We start from the raw sequence: 17391 nt of genomic DNA on the forward strand, positions 1-17391 counted from the left end.
TCAGGCTTCCCAGGAGTAGATAAGGGGTCAAGGAGTCAGAAGCTGAGCCGTGTCATAAGAACATAAGAACGGCCGTACTGGGTCAGACCAAAGGTCCATCTAGCCCAGTATCTGTCTACCAACAGTGGCCAATGCCAGGTGCCCCAGAGGGAGTGAACCTAACAGGTAATGATCAAGTGATCTCTCTCCTGCCATCCATCTCCACCCTCTGACAAACAGAGGCTAGGGACACCATTCCTTACCCATCCTGGCTAATAGCCATTTATGGCCTTAACCACCATGAATTTATCCAGTTCTCTTTTAAACGCTGTTATAGTCCTAGCCTTCACAACCTCCTCAGGCAAGGAGTTCCACAAGTTGACTGTGCGCTGTGTGAAGAAGAATTTCCTTTTATTTGTTTTAAACCTGCTGCCCATTAATTTCATTTGGTGACCCCTAGTTCTTGTATTTTGGGAATAAGTAAATAACTTTTCCTTATCTACTTTCTCCACATCACTCATGATTTTATATACCTCTATCATATCCCCATTAGTCTCCTCTTTCCCAAGATGAAAAGTCCTAGCCTCTTTAATCACTCCTCATATGAGACCAGTTCCAAATCCCTAATCATTTTAGTTGCCCTTCTCTGAACCTTTTCTAGTGTCAGTATCTAGTGTCAGATGGGAGCCGTGAAAGGAGCCAGGTGAACAGATGGGCTTCCCGTGGGGCCCAGATCCGCAGAAGTACTTAGACTCCCAAGTCCAGTTGAACTGAACAGGTGTTTGGCACCTAAATCCCTTTGAGGATCTCGGCCTAATTAACTACGGACACTTAAGAAAGCAGCCAACAGGGCTGTGCTGAAGTAGAAAGGAGCTGCAGCCCGTCTAGCTGCACAGTCAATCAGTACAGGTGCCGCTTGTTACAATGACAAATTCTTTTAGTTTAAATATTGCTTCTTAGTACAGATTTCCCCCCTCTGTTCTCGTCCTTGTCTTATATAGGCACAAGAAACAAATTCATTTTGCAGGGGCACTGTCTAGTGGGGAGGCTGATTGTGTGTTGGGGGTGGGAGGGAGGGTGCTGGTATGTGTGGAGTGGTTGCATATCATATGCACAGGTCTGAGGCGGGGGGCATATGAGCATGTGCACACACCTGACCTGATGCAACTGATCCGACAACCATCGCCACTTTCCCCGCTCCTGGAGTACCTCCCAGCCGATTGTCACGGCCTAGCGCTAATTTTCTCATGACAATTATTGAATGATTCAGTGTGTTAACGAGAGAGGCTCAGGCTCCTGAGCTCCCAGTATTTCCTCCCCATGACAGCCCCAGGTTAGACACAGACACTGCGCTGTTTTGCAGGAGCTGCACGCGGGAAGCCATTTGGGGTATGTCTACCCTGCCACTGGGAGTGAACCTCCTGGCCAGGGGAGGCAGATTCATGCTTGCTTGAGCTAGCACACTAAAAATAGCCATTGGACACTGCAACTCGGGTTGACGCTTGGCCTTTCAAGCTAGGCAAGCTTGAGAGCTTCAGCTGCAATATCCATAATACCATTTTTAGTCAAGCCCTGCTTGCACGAGTCTGGCAGTCCAGCTGCACCATAGACGTTCTCTTTTATTGGTCCTCCAAAGCCTAGGAAGTATGCTGTGTGTTCTTGAGCGCCATCTACTGGCACTGTGTCTACGAACGCGCTACTCACCGCTGTTCCGCCGTCTCTGTCAGCGAGCGCTCTCGTAATGACGTTGGCCAATTGCCTCATAGCCATGCAAACAGCTTGCGAAGAGCAGTAGCTAAAGGCAAGTCAGACTGGACCAGTTTGCAGTTAATAGTCACAGTGGCTCTCTCTTCACCTTCTCTCTACATGTACAAAGAAACCTAACAACCCATCTTTACCCAGCAAAGCGTGTACCCTGCCAATAGCATCCTCATAGTGCCCCAGTTCCTCTCCCCTCGTGGCTTGGAAACCATGATCCAGATTCACCAGTGCGCTCCTGGGGAGGGATCTCCCTCCTGCTACAGCACCTGCACACCACCCTTTTACTGGCCAGAGGAGAATTCCACATTGTGTGTGACAGCCATAGGGGGCACATCTGGAGCAGGGCTGGTGGTAGGAGCGGGCGTGAGGTGCAGGTGGGCAGTGCTGGTGATGTACCCAGGAGTCCCATTTGTAGATCAGCCTGTAAACAGCTCAGGAGGTGGCCATTGTAGCTTAGAACAACTCCTGTCTGCCCTAGGTTACACTGGGGACCATAGGCGCTGACACTGTGGGTGCTCCAGCCCTGGTGCCCCCATGGAAAAAAAAATAGTGGGTGCTCAGCACCCACCAGTGGGCCCCGCCGATCAGCTCCTCCCCGTCTCCCCACCAGTGCCTCCTGCTCATTGCTGATCAGCTGTTCACTGGTGGGAGGAGGCACTGGGGGAGGAGAGAGAGGAGTGAGGGCAGGAAGAGGCAGAGTGAGGCAGGGCGCACTCAGGGGAGGAGGCAGGAAGAGGCAGGGGTGGGAAGAGATGGAGTGGGGGCAGGGCCTTGGGTGGAGCAGGGGGCCTTGGGGAAGGGGTGGAGTGGGGCGGGGCCTTGGGCGGAGCAGGGGGCCTTGGGGAAGGGGTGGAGTGGGGCAGGGCCTTGGGTGGAGCAGGGGGCTTTGGGGAAAGAATGGAGTGGGGCGGGGCCTTGGGTGGAGCAGGGGCCTTGGGGAAGGGGTGGAGTGGGGCGGGGCTTTGGGTGGAGCGGGGGCCTTGGGGAAGGGGTGGAGTGGGGCAGGGCCTTGGGCAGAGCAGGGGGCCTTGGGGACGGGGTGGAGTGGGGGCGGGGCCTTGGGCGGAGCAGGGGGGGCCTTGGGGGAAGGGGTGGAGTGGAGGCAGGGCCTTGGGTGGAGCAGGGTGGGCTTTGGGGAAAGAGTGGAGTGGGGGCGGAGCGGTGGAGCGGAAGTTGAGCCCCTCAGGGGAAATGAGAAAGTCGGCACCTGTGCTGGGGACAGTCGTGGCCGCCTTAGAATAAGGAGGACACAAAGATGGTATGAAGCCACCTTTGCCCTCCTTCCCCCTGGGCTGTCCCTTTTTGTGCAGTGCCTCATGGGGGCGCAGCAGATAATCTCAGCTCATGTGCTTTGCACTGCTCCAGTGATGCAGTGACGTAAACCCAGCTCAGCCAGAGTGGCACAAAGTGATCAGAGCAGAGCTGGTTGGGAATTTTCCAGCAGAATGTGTTTTCAGCAGAAAATGCCAATTGGCCAAAACAAAATGTTTATGGACACCTGTTGAGTCTGGCAAAATTCCATATTAGGGTGGGGGACAACATTTTCACAATGCAATGTTTTGATTTTTCATTTTGGAATGACTTCGTTTTGAAATGTATATTATATTATTCAAATGAAATCTCAGGATTGGAAGGAAGCTGTTTGATTTTATCTAAATGAAATATTTTTATTGACCGGAAGCAAACACACAAAAAGCATTCCGAATTTTGTTTTGTGGGAAATTTCAGAATGTTTTGGTTTTGTTCCATTTCGGAACAGAAAACTTGTTTGAATTCCTGGCAGTTCAATGGAAAATGTGGTTCCTACCCAGCCCTAAACCACGGCATGTTGGTGAATCAGCCCCTAGATCCATGTGATTAATTCAGTGTGAAAGCAGGCAGACCAAGCTCTTATGGGTTTGGTGAAGGTTCTTTCAGTTAAGCCTGAGCCGTTCTCTGGATGGGTTTCCAGTGGGAGACCTGAATTCAAATCCCTGATCTACCTGATTCAGGATCTCTTGCATCTTAGTCTGATCTTCTGCATAACACAAGCCATAGAACTTCCCTAAGTAATTCCTGGTTGAGCTAGAGCAGATCTTTTAGAAAAACATCCAATCTTGATTTAAGAATGCCACTAAGGGTATGTCTGCACTACAGGAGTAGTTCGATTTAACTTAGGTCGAATTTGTGGATTCGACCTGATGAATTTGAATTTGTGTATCCACACTAAGGACACTAATTCGACTTTGTGAGTCCATACTAACGGGGCAAGCGTCGACATTGGAAGCGGTGCATTCTGGGCAGCTATCCCACAGTTCCCGCAGTCCCCGCTTCCCATTGGAATGCTGGGTAGAGCCCCCAATGCCTTCTGGGGGAAAAATGTGTCGAGGGTGGTTTTGGGTAACTGTCATCATTCAACCGTCACTCCCGCCCTCTCTCCTTGAAAGCGCCGGCGGGAACTCTGTTCGCGCACTTTTCTGGTCAGTGACAGTGCGGACGCCACAGCACTGCGAGCATGGAGCCCGCTGCGATCATCGCTGCACTTATGGCCGTTGTCAACTCCTCGCACCTTATCGTCCACCTCTTCCACAGTCAGCTGCTGAGAAATCGGGTGAGGAGGCTCCGGCAGCGCGGTGAGGACGTGAAGTGTGAGAGTGGCACAGACCTCTCACAAAGCACGGTACGCCGCGCCGTGGAGATTATGGTGGCAATGGGTCACGTTCATGCTATGGGACGGCGATTCTGGGCCCGGGAAACAAGCACGGACTGGTGGGACCGCATAGTGCTGCAGGTCTGGGATGAATCACAGTGGCTGCGAAACTTCAGGATGCGTCAGGGCACTTTCCTTGAACTGTGTGACTTGCTGGCCCCTGCCCTGAAGCACCAGGACACCCGGATGCGAGCAGCCCTGACTGTGCAGAAGCGAGTGGCCATAGCCCTCTGGAAACTTGCAACGCCAGACAGCTACCGGTCAGTAGTCAACCACTTTGGCGTGGGCAAATCTACCGTGGGGGTTGCTGTGATGCAAGTAGCCCACGCAATCGTTGACCTACTGCTCTCAAAGGTGGTGACCCTGGGAAACGTCCAGGTCGTCATAGATGGCTTCGCCGCGATGGGATTCCCAAACTGCGGTGGGGCTATAGATGGAACTCACATCCCTATCCTGGCACCAGCCCACCAGGCCAGCGAGAACATTAACCGAAAGGGCTACTTTTCAATGGTGCTGCAAGCACTGGTGGACCATAGGGGACGTTTTACCAACATCTACGTCGGGTGGCCGGGCAAGGTTCATGACGCGCATGTGTTCAGGAACTCTGGTCTGTTTAGACGCCTGCAGGAAGGTAGTTTCTTCCCGGACCACAAAGTAAGTGTTGGGGATGTGGAGATGCCTACAGTGATCCTCGGGGACCCAGCCTACCTGCTAATGCCCTGGCTCATGAAGCCCTATACAGGCGCCCTGGACAGTGACAAGGAGCTCTTCAACTACCGGCTGAGCAAGTGCAGAATGGTGGTGGAGTGTGCTTTCGGATGTCTCAAGGGGAGATGGAGGAGCTTACTCACTCGCTCGGATCTCAGCGAAACCAATATCCCCATTGTTATTGCAGCTTGCTGTGTGCTCCACAATCTCTGTGAGAGCAAGGGGGAGACCTTTATGGCGGGATGGGAGGTTGAGGCAAATCGCCTGGCTGCTGATTACGCTCAGCCAGACACCCGTGCGATTAGAAGAGCCCAGCGGGAAGCGCTGTGCATCCGGGAGGCTTTGAAAGCTAGGTTCCTCAGAGAGCAGGGTAACCTGTGACTGTCCAGTCTCTTTACAGAGAAGCTGAACCTGCCCCTGTTTCAGTTACTATTGTCTTTTTTCAGCGGTTACATACCCCGTTCACCAGGTTTCCCCCCTTCCAACAGACGTTTAAAAATAAAGTTATTGGAACATTTTTAATTAACAAAGTTTTCTTTACTAACGAATTCTCGTTCAAGGGTTACAACAGGGACGCAGACTGTGGTGGGTACGGTGTGCAGTGATGTACAGACCGCTTCTACACTCGAGGACTGACAGGCTCCTGCTCCTACAGCGGTCTCTGGGGGGAGGACGGTTAGCGGAGGGTGTGCAGGAAGGGGTGGGTTTGCAGGAAGGGGTGAGGGGTGTATGGGAAGGGTGAGTAGGTGTGGGGGGGATGATGGCCTGGCTGGGGCTCAGGGCATCGGAGAGGTTCATGGCTAGGGTGGAAGGGCATGGTAAGGGCAGCCTGCCTTGCCATTTGTGGATGCCAGGTGCTCGGACCCTGGGGCAACATACACCTCCCAGACTGACCTGGGGAAGCAGACACCTCGCAGAGTGACCCGGGTGCCTAGTGACTGCACTCTGTGTGTGACCTGCTGTTGATCCTGCCCCCATGTCTGTACCCTGTTAATGGTGGCTGTCCTATGCAATTAAGAAACCCCTCCTCCCCCTTCACACAAAGTCTTCTGCAAAGAAACATGACGGAAACAGTAATGAACAGCAAACTGTTTTTAATACTCAACTACACAGTTGGGGGATGAAACTGGGATTTGGGATTGGGTGAGCCAGGAAGGCAAGCAATTCTCATACTTTAGGGAATGAGAGCTGTTTGGTACATGAGCGCTCTGCTGGGGTGGAGTGACAGTTTTCACGGCCCCTAGCGCCCCTCCTTCTTGTGATTTTGGGTGATGGGGGGACAGGACTTTGTGGCAGGGGAGGGCGGTTGCAGATACAGTTCAGGGGGGCTCTCTGCTCCTGCCTGCGGTCCTGCAGAACATCCACAAGGCGCCGGAGCGTGTCCGTTTGCTCCCTCATTAGTCCAAGCAGCATTTGAGTCGCCTGCTGGTCTTCCTGCCGCCACCTGTCCTCCCATTCGCTGTGTGAGCGCTGCTGCTGAGAGAGGGTCTCCCTCCACTGGCTCTGCTGGGCCGCCTCGGCTCTGGAGCAGGCCATCAGTTCAGCGAACATCTCGTCCTGAGTCTTTTTCTTTCGCCGCCTAATCTGCGCCAGCCTCTGTGAGGGGGATGCCGGGGCAGTTCGGGAAAGAGCCGCAGCTGTGTGATGGGAAAAAGGAAGTGATTTCCTTCCAAAGATACATGTTTGCGAACACTGAACACAGTCTACTCAGTTTCTGTGAACAAGACCATACAGGGCACCTAATCTCATGTGCTCTCAGGACAAGTTCGAATTTTCGGCATTCGCTTTCATTGCCTGGGGTCTTGCACTGGAGATCGGACAAGCGGGGCAGGACAGCAGAATCCGTGTAGCAGCCAGGCCTGGTAAGCCGTAAACTTTAGGCTGCTTAACAGTTAATGGATAGCAGGGCCCTCCTGCTGCAGGCAATCTGGAAAGCATAAAGTCTGACCCTGTTCCAGCCCCTCGCGGCTGTCCCCGGGAAAGATCCCTGTATGCTTTTCCTCTGCAGCCTACAACACGTGGCTGTTAAACGACGGTCATTGTTATGCAAAGGAAAAGTCAAGCATTCACAATAGTAACATTAAAGTAATTCCCCTAATTAGATGCAGCAGTCGCTGAGCGAGATCACCCTGAGGCGGGTCTCCAGGAGAAACAGAGAGCGAATGCTGCGTGAATCCCTGCACAGACCAGGGCCCTATACTGCCATGCTGGTCGAGGCGATGCTCCCATTATACCTCCTGATGGCCTGGCGCGGAAGAGTGTGCTTCCACGGAGCACCCAACAAGGCACCTCTCCCCAGGACCCTCCTGCGGCGGCTTTTCGAGTACCTGTCAGAGAGCTTCGTAGAACTGTCCCAGGAGGATTACTGTTCGATCCCTATATGCATAGACCTTCTTTTTATATAGTTTTTATTCCTGTTTTGTTAAAAAATAAATGTTTACATGTTTATAGCACTTACCGACTGATCCTTCCCCTGGTTCGGAGTCCGGGTTAACGGCCGGGGAGGGTTGGTAGGGGATCTCTGTGAGGGTGATGAAGAGATCCTGGCTGTTGGGGAAAGCAGTATTGTAAGCGCTGTCACCTGCCTCGTCCTCCACAAACCCTTCTTCATCTTCCCCATCGGTGAACATCGGCGAGAAACTGCCCCTCGACACTATCCCATCCTCAGAGTCCACGGTCACTGGTGGGGCAGTGGTGGCAGACCCACCGAGAATGGAATGCAGTGCCTCGTAGAAGCAGCATGTCTGGGGCTGGGCTCCGGAGCGTCCGTTTGCCGCTTTGATTTTTTGGTAGCCTTGTCTCAGGTCCTTGATTTTCACGCGGCACTGCGTTGCATCCCGGCTGTATCCTCTGAGTGCCATGGCTTTGGAGACCTTCTCGTAGGTCTTTGCATTCCGTTTTTTGGAGCGCAGCTCCGAAAGCACAGACTCATCGCCCCACACAGCGATCAGATCCAAGACTTCCCGGTCAATCCATGCTGGGGCCCTCTTTCTACTCTGAGATTGCATGGACTCCTCTGCTGGAGAGCTCTGCATCGCTGCCAGTGCTGCTGAGCTCGCCACGACATCCACACAGGAAATGAGATTCAAACTGGCCAGACTGGAAAAGGAATTCAAATTTTCCCGGTGCTTTTCCTGTATGGCTGATCAGAACATCTGAGCTCGGACTGCTGTCCAGAGCGTCAACAGAGTGGTGCACTGTGGGATAGCTCCCGGAGCTAGTAAGTTTGATTTGCATCCACACCTAGCCTAATTCGACATAGCCATGTCGAATTTAGCGCTACTCCCCTCGTCGGGGTGGAGTACCGAATTCGAACTAAAGAGCCCTCTAGGTCGAATTAAATGGCTTCCTGGTGTGGACGGGTGCACGGTTAATTCGAATTAATGCTTCTAAATTCGAATTAAAGTCCTAGTGTGGACCAGGTCTAATGGAGAATCCACCAGGACCCTTGGTAAGTTGTTCCAGGAGTTAATTACTTTCTCTGTTAACAATGTGCACCTTATTTCTAGTCTGAATTTGTCAAGCTTCAGTTTACAGCCATTGGATCATCTTAGACCTTTCTCTGCTAGACTGAAAAGCCCACTGTCAAATATTTGTTCCCCTGCTAGGTACTTACAGACTGCCATCAAGTCACCCCTTCTCATTCTCTTTGTTAAGCTAAATCGATGGAGATCCTTGAGTCTCTCACTAGAAGGCAGGTGTTCTAATCCTTTAATCATTCTCATGGTTCTTCTCTGAGCTCTCTCCAATTTATCTTCATCCTTCGTGAATAGTGGACCCCAGACCTGGACCCAGTATTCCAGCTGTGGTCACACCAGGGCCAAATCCAAATGTAATTTTACCTGCTCCAATTGGCAGCTACTGGTTCCTCTCCTATTTGACGGCCTCCACTGGTGACCTCTGAGAACAGCTCCCACTTCTCCCCTGCTCCTCCCTTTACTAATAACATCTCCTGCTGTGCTGGCTTCTCTGCCTGGTTTCAGTCTGCTTGCACAGATGTCCAGGATCTTCCCTGCAGAGTCTGGCTGGCTGCAGAAGCAGCTGAAAGGAGGAGAGCCAGCACCATATGAGATGTGTTCTTCACAGACTGCCAGCAAGGTGTTGCCCATCTAGGATGAGATCCCATTGATTCAGCTATGGGAATAGGACTCAAAGGGTTTATGTTAATATAGCAACATTGTGGGGATCATTGGTAGGGCACAGACGTGATTTAGTGGTTATGGGATGTTCTGAGGATGAGTCCACTAATTAGAAACATGGAGAACTGGAGTAGAAGCACAGGGTCACTTGGTGCTCTCAGATACTCAAGGGGAACAGCACTGAAGCCAGGGCCATGCCTCCAGATTTCTCCTGGATCACTGGAGATGAATTGATGCCCCTTTGCTCTCTTGCTTGATCTCCGTTTCTCTGCGGAGTCCACTTGTAATGTGGTCCCCCATGTGGGGCTCGTCACTGTAACAGAAACAATTTCAGCTAGCTCTGCAAGCCAAATGACCTCTTTGCGAGCAGTTGTGGGTCCATCCAGAGCCACCCAGGTATTTCATGGAGACCCAGGAATCATTATAGGGAGATCTTGGGAGCTCCTTAAATCCATCATTTATGGCCTGCTTTTCACTGCACATCAATACGAAGTGTCCCAAGGTGCTGAGGCTCTCATCTCCCATTGACTCAGGACCTTAAAGGATTGGGCCCATCGTTTTGTTCTGTGTCTGTACAGCCCCTGACACACTGGGCTTCTGGTCCATGACTGGGACTCCTAGGCACTACTGTAATACACCTAATAAATATTGTACAGTGTCTAGCTCAGTACAAATAATTAATTAATAACATCTTCCTCCTCCCAGAAGCTGTAGCCCATTAGCTTCCCCCCTCAGTCATATTGGAACCTTCTGTTCAGTCCCCTTGGTGTTGGGAAAGCTACCCTGTGTGGGACTGATTTCCAGGTGCTCAGCACCCACAATCGGGGCTATATGTTCAGAAGGGCTCAGTGCATTAAGAACATAAGAACGGCCACACTGGGTCAGACCAAGAGTCCATCTAGCTCAGTATCCTGTCTTCCAACAGTGGCCAAAGCCAGGTGTCCCAGAGGGAATGAACAAAACATGGAATCATCAAGTGATCCATCCCCTGTCACCCATTCCCAGCTTCTGCAAACAGAGGCTAGGGACACCATCCCAGCCCATCCTGGCTAATAGCCATTGATGGATCTATCCCCTGTGAACTTATCTAGTTCTTTTTTGAACCCTGTTATGATCTTTGTCTTCACAACATCCCCTGGCGAGGAGTTCCACAGGTTGACTGTGTGTTGTGTGAAGAAACACTTCCTTTTGTTTGTTTGTAACCTGCTGCCTATTAGTTGCATTTGGCGACCCCTAGTTCTTGTGTTATGAGGAGTAAATAACACTTCCTTATTTACTTTCTCCACACCAGTCATGATTTTATAGACTATTGGGGCAGGTCTGGAACTGCAAACCTGAAAATCTGGCCTGGATTTCTTTGGAAAAACTGGCACTATTAAAATACCATTGCCCCTTCAGCCCAAGTGATTCACTAATACTGGGAGCCTTGCTGGGATGTTTCTGTTAGGAGAAATTGATGAGAGGACTGAAGTCTTCTTGGGTGCAATCCTGTCTTCACACAGAGTCCTGTTCCCCTGAACGCAGTGAAAACAAACAGCAACAGGCAATTTCCTTGCTTATCATTTCCAAGTCTGCCTCTTCAGTCCCCTCTGTCTCTGCTCGCTTTCACAGCTGCTGGCTGTTGGCTTTCAGGCCTAATGCACGCAGCTCCAACCAATCAATCTCCTCAGCCTTGCGTTTGCAACTAATCCCAGAGAAACCTCGGAGCCCTCACAATTTAGCTTCTCATTGGGCCCCCGGCAATACAGCCTGTTGTGTTGGGTGGTGGTGGCTTCTGTTGTCTCCAGCTATCACTACATACAGGGGAGTTTAATTGCTCCTCCCAATTTGTCTTAAAGAAGGGTGCTTAGCACACCCATCACTGTTAACAAGATATGGGATTATCTGCAGGGCAAAGAGCCACTTAATGGCAGCCCTTAAAACCTTCCAGCATAGCAAATAACAACCAGACAAGCAGAGGGTGCTGGATTCGAAGTGATCATGTGGCACCCACCCCCTTTGTACAGTCACATAGGGACAGGAGCCAGTAGAGGTTGCTGGACATGTGAGACCTCAGCCTGCTGAGCAGATTCTATACATCACTGGCTTGTGGCGTAGACAGAGAACTGACTTGCAAAGTGTTTGACACAGCCGAAGCAGGACAGCTGTTGTTGCTGGCAGAACTGTCACCGCTCCATAATCAATCACAGGAGAGGGGCACCTGCTTCCTGTCGTGGAGTTAGGCCTGGCTAGAACAACAGAGGATGCCTCTCTTCAGCAAAGATGTGACAATTCGTCCCTTTCAAGCACTCCCAAGCAGCTGCATGGAACCACCCGCCTCTAAAAGCAGTCAGGACCCTGCAGCCTGACTGTCCTCTCAGAGCAGATTTCTAATGGGGTAACTGCATGGACGTCGGGGGGGGGGGTTCCTGATTTACACCGGCATGAGAGAAAGGGCATCTGGCCCCATGACCACATGGCCACTGCTTGGGCAATTTCCCCTTCCCCTAATCACCCTGCTTCGTGTAGCTAGCAGCGGTGTAGGGCAGAGGCTGGTGATCCATGAGAAGCCCACGCCCCGAACCTCATGAATCCTGTCATTGGTTCTCCTGGTTCTAGGACCCCCAGGAGGGCTGGCTAGAGCCCCTCGCAGGAGTTAATGCTGCTTCGAGATGCACTCCCACGTCTGCTGCCTTCACTACACAGGTTTCCAAGGGGTCATGTGCCACTTCGTGCAGCCGCTGCCCCGACATCCCATCCTGAGTGACGTGCTGGCCACACAGCTGTCATAAGGCTTTCAATGGAGCACTCTGCAAAGCTGTCTTTCCACCAGGACTGCCCAGTTGGGGCTCTTTCAAACTGGGGTCGAGTTTGTTTACCTGCCGCATCCGCAGGTTTGGCTGATTGCGGCTCCCATTGGCTGCAGTTTGCCGTCCCAGGCCAATGAGGGCTGTGGGAAGCAGCGCAGGTCGAGGGATGTGCTGGCCGCCCTTCCTGCAGCCCCCATTGGCCTGGAGCAGCCCCCATTGGCCAGTGGGAGCCTCGATCGGCCAAACCTGCAGACGCGGCAGGTAAATAAACCGGCCCGGACCACCAGGGGCTTTCCCTGAACAAGCAGCAGCCCGATTTTTCGAAGCACTGATCTAGATGGTCTGTACAAGGCTAGACAGTCCTAACAGGGGCTTAAAGTGGTGGGGAAATCAGGGCAGGACAGGGGAGAAGGAGCCATAGGGGGTGGGGGTGAGGTCAGGAGTGGGGTGAAGCAGGGCAGAGCCAGAACAACATGCTCATGATAAGGAGAAAGACGGGGGGCAGGACAGGCAGTCAAGGGGTGTTCTCAGAGGAAGGCAGTCAACAGGCACATGGGGGGCTGAGCTGAGGCGAGGGCTGGAGCGGGGAAGGGGCGACGTGGCAGAGGACAGGGGGAGGGCAGGAGAAAGTGCTGCAGCTCTGTGCAAGGAAAGGCTTTGAGACCTCTGAGCTGTTCTCCACAGGCCAGTGAAACGGGTGTGCTGGGCTTAGGGGATTCCCCCAGTTCCCTTACCCCTCCTCATGCTGACCTATCTGTGGGGGCTGTTGCTTGCAGCTCAGACAGGAGCATCCAGCTCTGAAGGCCTTGTCCCTGAACCACAATAAACCTTCTCAGCCCCAAAGGTTTGGCTGAACTCCGAGGCCAAGCCCTGGCTCAACCTCCAGCCCTTTGGAGCTTTGCCAAACTGTGCACTCGAGAGGAAACATCCCATGGGACGCCCAGGCCCCAGGGTTGGATCGTGGGGGTTGGCTCTGCCCATTCTACAGAGCGGGGCCCGTGTGGATCCATGCGAGCTTCCTCCGAGTGGTGTTTGGATCTGGGTTTGTAGTTCAGACACGGCTCTGGGCTCTTCACCATCCTGTTCTGTAGAAATGACCCTAGAGGAAAAGATGGTCCCATGGCTCAGCAACAGGCACGTGATTTTTCCCAGCACAACGCACGCCCCTGTGTTTGCTTACACGGCTCGCAAGGGGAAGCAAACACACCTGCCGAAGTGGTAAGTGCTTCAGCTGCACACATGAAGGATCAGGCTGTAGACTCTCTGGTGACTGGCCTCCTAGGAAGCCCTCAGGACAGACTTGGTGGCTGCAGTGGACATGAAGTCCATATTTGCAGGTCCTCACATTGCAGCTTCTTTCAACAAAATCACCTGTGGTGGAAGCAGGTGCAATACCCATTCGGACTAGTGGGCGCTTACACTGGGCTTGGGTTTGGTCTCCTGTGCCCAGTTTTATAGCCGACTCCTTCAGCGTCTCGTTCCGCACTCCTAGAGAGTCTGCCTGGCTCTGGCTCTGCCATTCAGAGTGCTCCAGTTGCTACAGGAATTCATCCTTTGTTAGAGATCCTAGAGAGCAGAGGAAACTCTTGCCAATGAGAAAATCTCTTTGTCCTACTGATGGCGTCACTGCTTTAAAACACCTTGATGTCTTTCTGGTAGGAACAGGTCCAGCCCATTGTCCATGATCTTAGCAGTGTATATGGGGCAGGGAGGCTTGGAGTCAGAGGGAGAGTAGCACCCTCTCGTTTACTTCTGCTTTTCTGCGCCAGCTAATAGGGAAGGGGCCTGTTTGTGAAAGGCGAGTGACATCAGAGTAAATATATTAAGTTACCCCTGGGGGGCCAGATGAGTTATGAGCCCTGACTCTCTGAATCACGCTTCCATGAACGGTGGCTCCGTTTTCCTGTGTATACAAGTTTCGGGAGTGCTTAAGGTGAATATTTAGAATTTGTTTTCTTGAAATCTTACTCAACGTAACCACGCGAGGCAAGGTAAGTGAAGCTCTTGGGGATTGGCAAGAGTCAGCTGTGAGGGACGTGCGGGGGATTTCAAAAGCTCATGGGATCTGCCTTCAAAGGTGCAGGGTTTGGGGGAAGGAGGGTTCCTGGATGGGAGATTGATCTGGCAATTCCAGGAATGTGTGTCACTCAACTGGCAGCACTTTTGTTTAGAACCAAACTAGCTGGGCTGGGGCCAAAGAGATGATTTCAGGCTTTATTTAAGGTTCTGTGTGAAGAGACTCGTGCTCAGTAGTTAGTGCAGGGAAGGGAACAGGAGGGCCATAGTATCTGCCACCAGGTGCCTAGGTGATTGGAGCTGGTTTCTAGCACTTCTGCTGAAATAACAGTGAGGTCAGATTCACCTCTGCTGTAACTCCATTGATGGCATTGGAGGATGGGACTCAGGAGACCTGGAGCCTATTCCTCACTCTGCCACTGACAACCATGTGACCTTGGGCAAATCCCTTCACCGCTCTGTGCCTCTGTTTCCCCACTTACCGTTTGCCTCTCTCGTCCATTTCAACTGTGAGCAGGGCAGGGGCTCTCTCTCACTATATGTTTGTACAGTGCCCAGCACAATGCGGCCCCAATCTTGACACTATTCTAATCCAAATAATAAATAAAAGCAGGAATGCCCCATGAGTCTCTTCCTCTAATATTTATAACTCAAGTGTCTCAAGATGGCCATCGAAAAACAGAGTCAGCTTTTGAAAACTGTAGCCTAAATCAATGGCAGAGCTGGGAAAAGGACCCAACAGTCTTGATTACCAGTATAGTGTCCTATCCATTGGTCCAAGTGTAACCCTTCCGCCAGGTGTTTTTGGCAACAAAAGGGGTTTCCTTTTAAAATTTACAAAACATCACAGGCTCGAGCCTCACCGGTGGGGAAAAGCTACACCTAGACCTCCACTGGCTACTCTTAACAAGCACCGAGTCTGTGTATAAAATAATGGAAAACTTTATTAAGGAGAAAAATTTAATTTTTCTTTTCATCCAAAAACTGAAAATTTTCAGGGGCCCAAAACCAAATATTTTTCAATTTCAGCTAATTTTTTTTTCGGTTTTGGATCGTTTTCAGCTGAAACCCACCAAATTTTGGCTGAAAACCATAGAATGTTCACTTTTCCTCTGAGAAATCCCTTTTTCTTCCACCCAAAAATGGGGGGGGGGAGTATTTAGTCAAAAAAAAGTTCAGATGGAAATTTGTTGACCAACCCTAACAGCCAGTGCCTGATGCCCACTCCCCTTGATGTGTGAGAGTGTCCCAGATCCACAGGGGCTGTGAGTCTGTTACCACCCAGTGAGGGAGCCTTGACTCTTTAGTTCAAGCTGTAGCAGCTTCTGCTTTTAGCTCTGGAAGTCCCCAGTTATAATGGCAGTGATTACAGACCCGCTCTGGTTGTACAATGGGGCATTGTGGGGGAGGGGGGAAACTTTCCTACACTACCCTGGTAACTTCCCAGCCTAGCTTCTGTAGCACAGCTGCACATCTACCTCCTGTTCACAGCTGTACTATCCTGGAGCTTTACAATTCCATCTGCACCCTGGGCATGGGCTGCCCTGCTAAGCCGATTCCATGGAATGGCACTGGGAAGTGCCTCCAGGACAGGTGCAGTTTTATGGAGCCACAACCATACCTGCCTGTTCCTGTCTTCAGTTCCTGCTAACTCATTGCCCATGCTGATTTCCTGAAGGCAGAATGTCACAGGACAGTTACTGCAGGAGTGAGCCGACTCTGCACCACTTCATCGGGATAAATCCCCATTGACATCAGTGGGTCAAATCCCTACTTAGGCTCGTTGATTTAGTGGGATTTGCTGGGGAATGGAGTGAGTAAAATCTGGGCCTAAAACATCTGTGTTTTGCCCTGGTGTGGGGGGCAGAGGTAGAGGGACGGGAGTATTTCCATTTCTGCATTTGATATGCCTTCTCTGGGGTAGTGGTTTAGGCATGCCCCTGAGATGCTGAGGGCCCTCGTTCAATCCCTGGGGTGGGGAAGGGGTTTACAACATGTATCAGCTGTCTCTGAGGCCTTTGTGGGGAGGGATATCTCAGTGGTTTGAGCATTGGCCTGCTAATCCCAGGCTTGTATATTCAATCCTGGAGGGGACCATTTAGGGGTCTGGGGATTGGTCCTGCTTTGAGCAGGGGGTTGGACTAGGTGACCTCCTGAGGTCCCTTCCAACCCTGATATTCTATTGTGCTATTTGTTTTCATTTGGTGCCTCTTTATTCTCATATTATGGAAGAGGCAGACCTGTCTGCCTAATCTAGTCTAGGGAATTCTAGGGAACCCATCACTGGTATTTAGACACGATGAGTGAAATGCGTAAAATTTGTACAACACATAAGTCAAGCTCACACCCTATTTTACATGTTGGATTTACATGTGTCTCAGCTTTCTATTGGCCCATCTGCCCAGGGAGAATTGTGCCCCACCTGACTAGGTGACTAGGAGCTCCTGATGTAGAGTTTTAGCTACAGACTTACTCTTGCTCTATGTAATAGCAAACGCTGTTTTGTTACTGTTAATTGTATGGTCAGCACATGATGGACTGGTATGTTATAAAGGTTTGAGATGGAAGTCAGTCAAATCCATCACCTTCCAATGAAGTATCTGGTCTCCTGAGAGTGAATGTGTCAGATAGTAAACAGATACTAAACGGGGCCTCAGCCAGAAGCCACAGAACTAGAGAAAAGCCAAATCTGAAGCAGTTTTCATCTGCATAAATAGGCTGGGCAGAATTCAACTTTTATTTTTATTTGTTTATAATTTCAACAAATAATGTTGATAGTTAAGCAGCTTTTCAGTATTTACTGATTTTCACAGAAGTTGTTCAGACAATTATTTAATGACAATAAACATTGAGATTCAAAAAGTTAAGGTTTTATAACCATTAAAGCATGAATTGTCAACATCACAGGTCAAAATATGTCAAGTAAATTGCATTAAATCAAGCTCTAATTAGTCCTCAAGTTGTATTTTGCTTACTTTACTTCTCTGTAAATTTTGATTGGTGATGGAAATATTTTTTTCATCGTTTGTGCTCAGTGAAATTGACATTTACTGACATTGACTGATAACAAGCCGATCCTTCCAAACCTGTGTATAAAGTAAGAGGTGGATTTTGCCTCCAGGTTCGGAGCAAATTCCAGGCCCTGCAGTCTTCGTCATGACCCTTTGCCTGGTTGTTAAAAGTTCAGAGCAGGCCAAGACCCATTCCCTCTTCAACATCTCGGTATCACCTCTGCAGGGCAGGTGTGTGCTGCTGCCCTGGACAAGATCCCCCAGCAGGGAGCAGTGTGGATAATGGCCAGAACAGGACA

At 50.9% G+C, this 17391-nt stretch overlaps 1 protein-coding gene across 2 annotated transcripts in view; it reads left to right on the forward strand.

Moving 5' to 3' along the window:
- Nucleotides 1-17391, forward strand: part of LGR6 (leucine rich repeat containing G protein-coupled receptor 6) — a 216770-nt gene that overhangs the window by 56749 nt on the left and 142630 nt on the right. The window lies entirely within an intron of this gene.

The sequence above is a fragment of the Mauremys reevesii genome, linkage group 4, assembly GCF_016161935.1.
Source record: "Mauremys reevesii isolate NIE-2019 linkage group 4, ASM1616193v1, whole genome shotgun sequence".
Taxonomy (NCBI): Eukaryota; Metazoa; Chordata; order Testudines; family Geoemydidae; genus Mauremys; species Mauremys reevesii.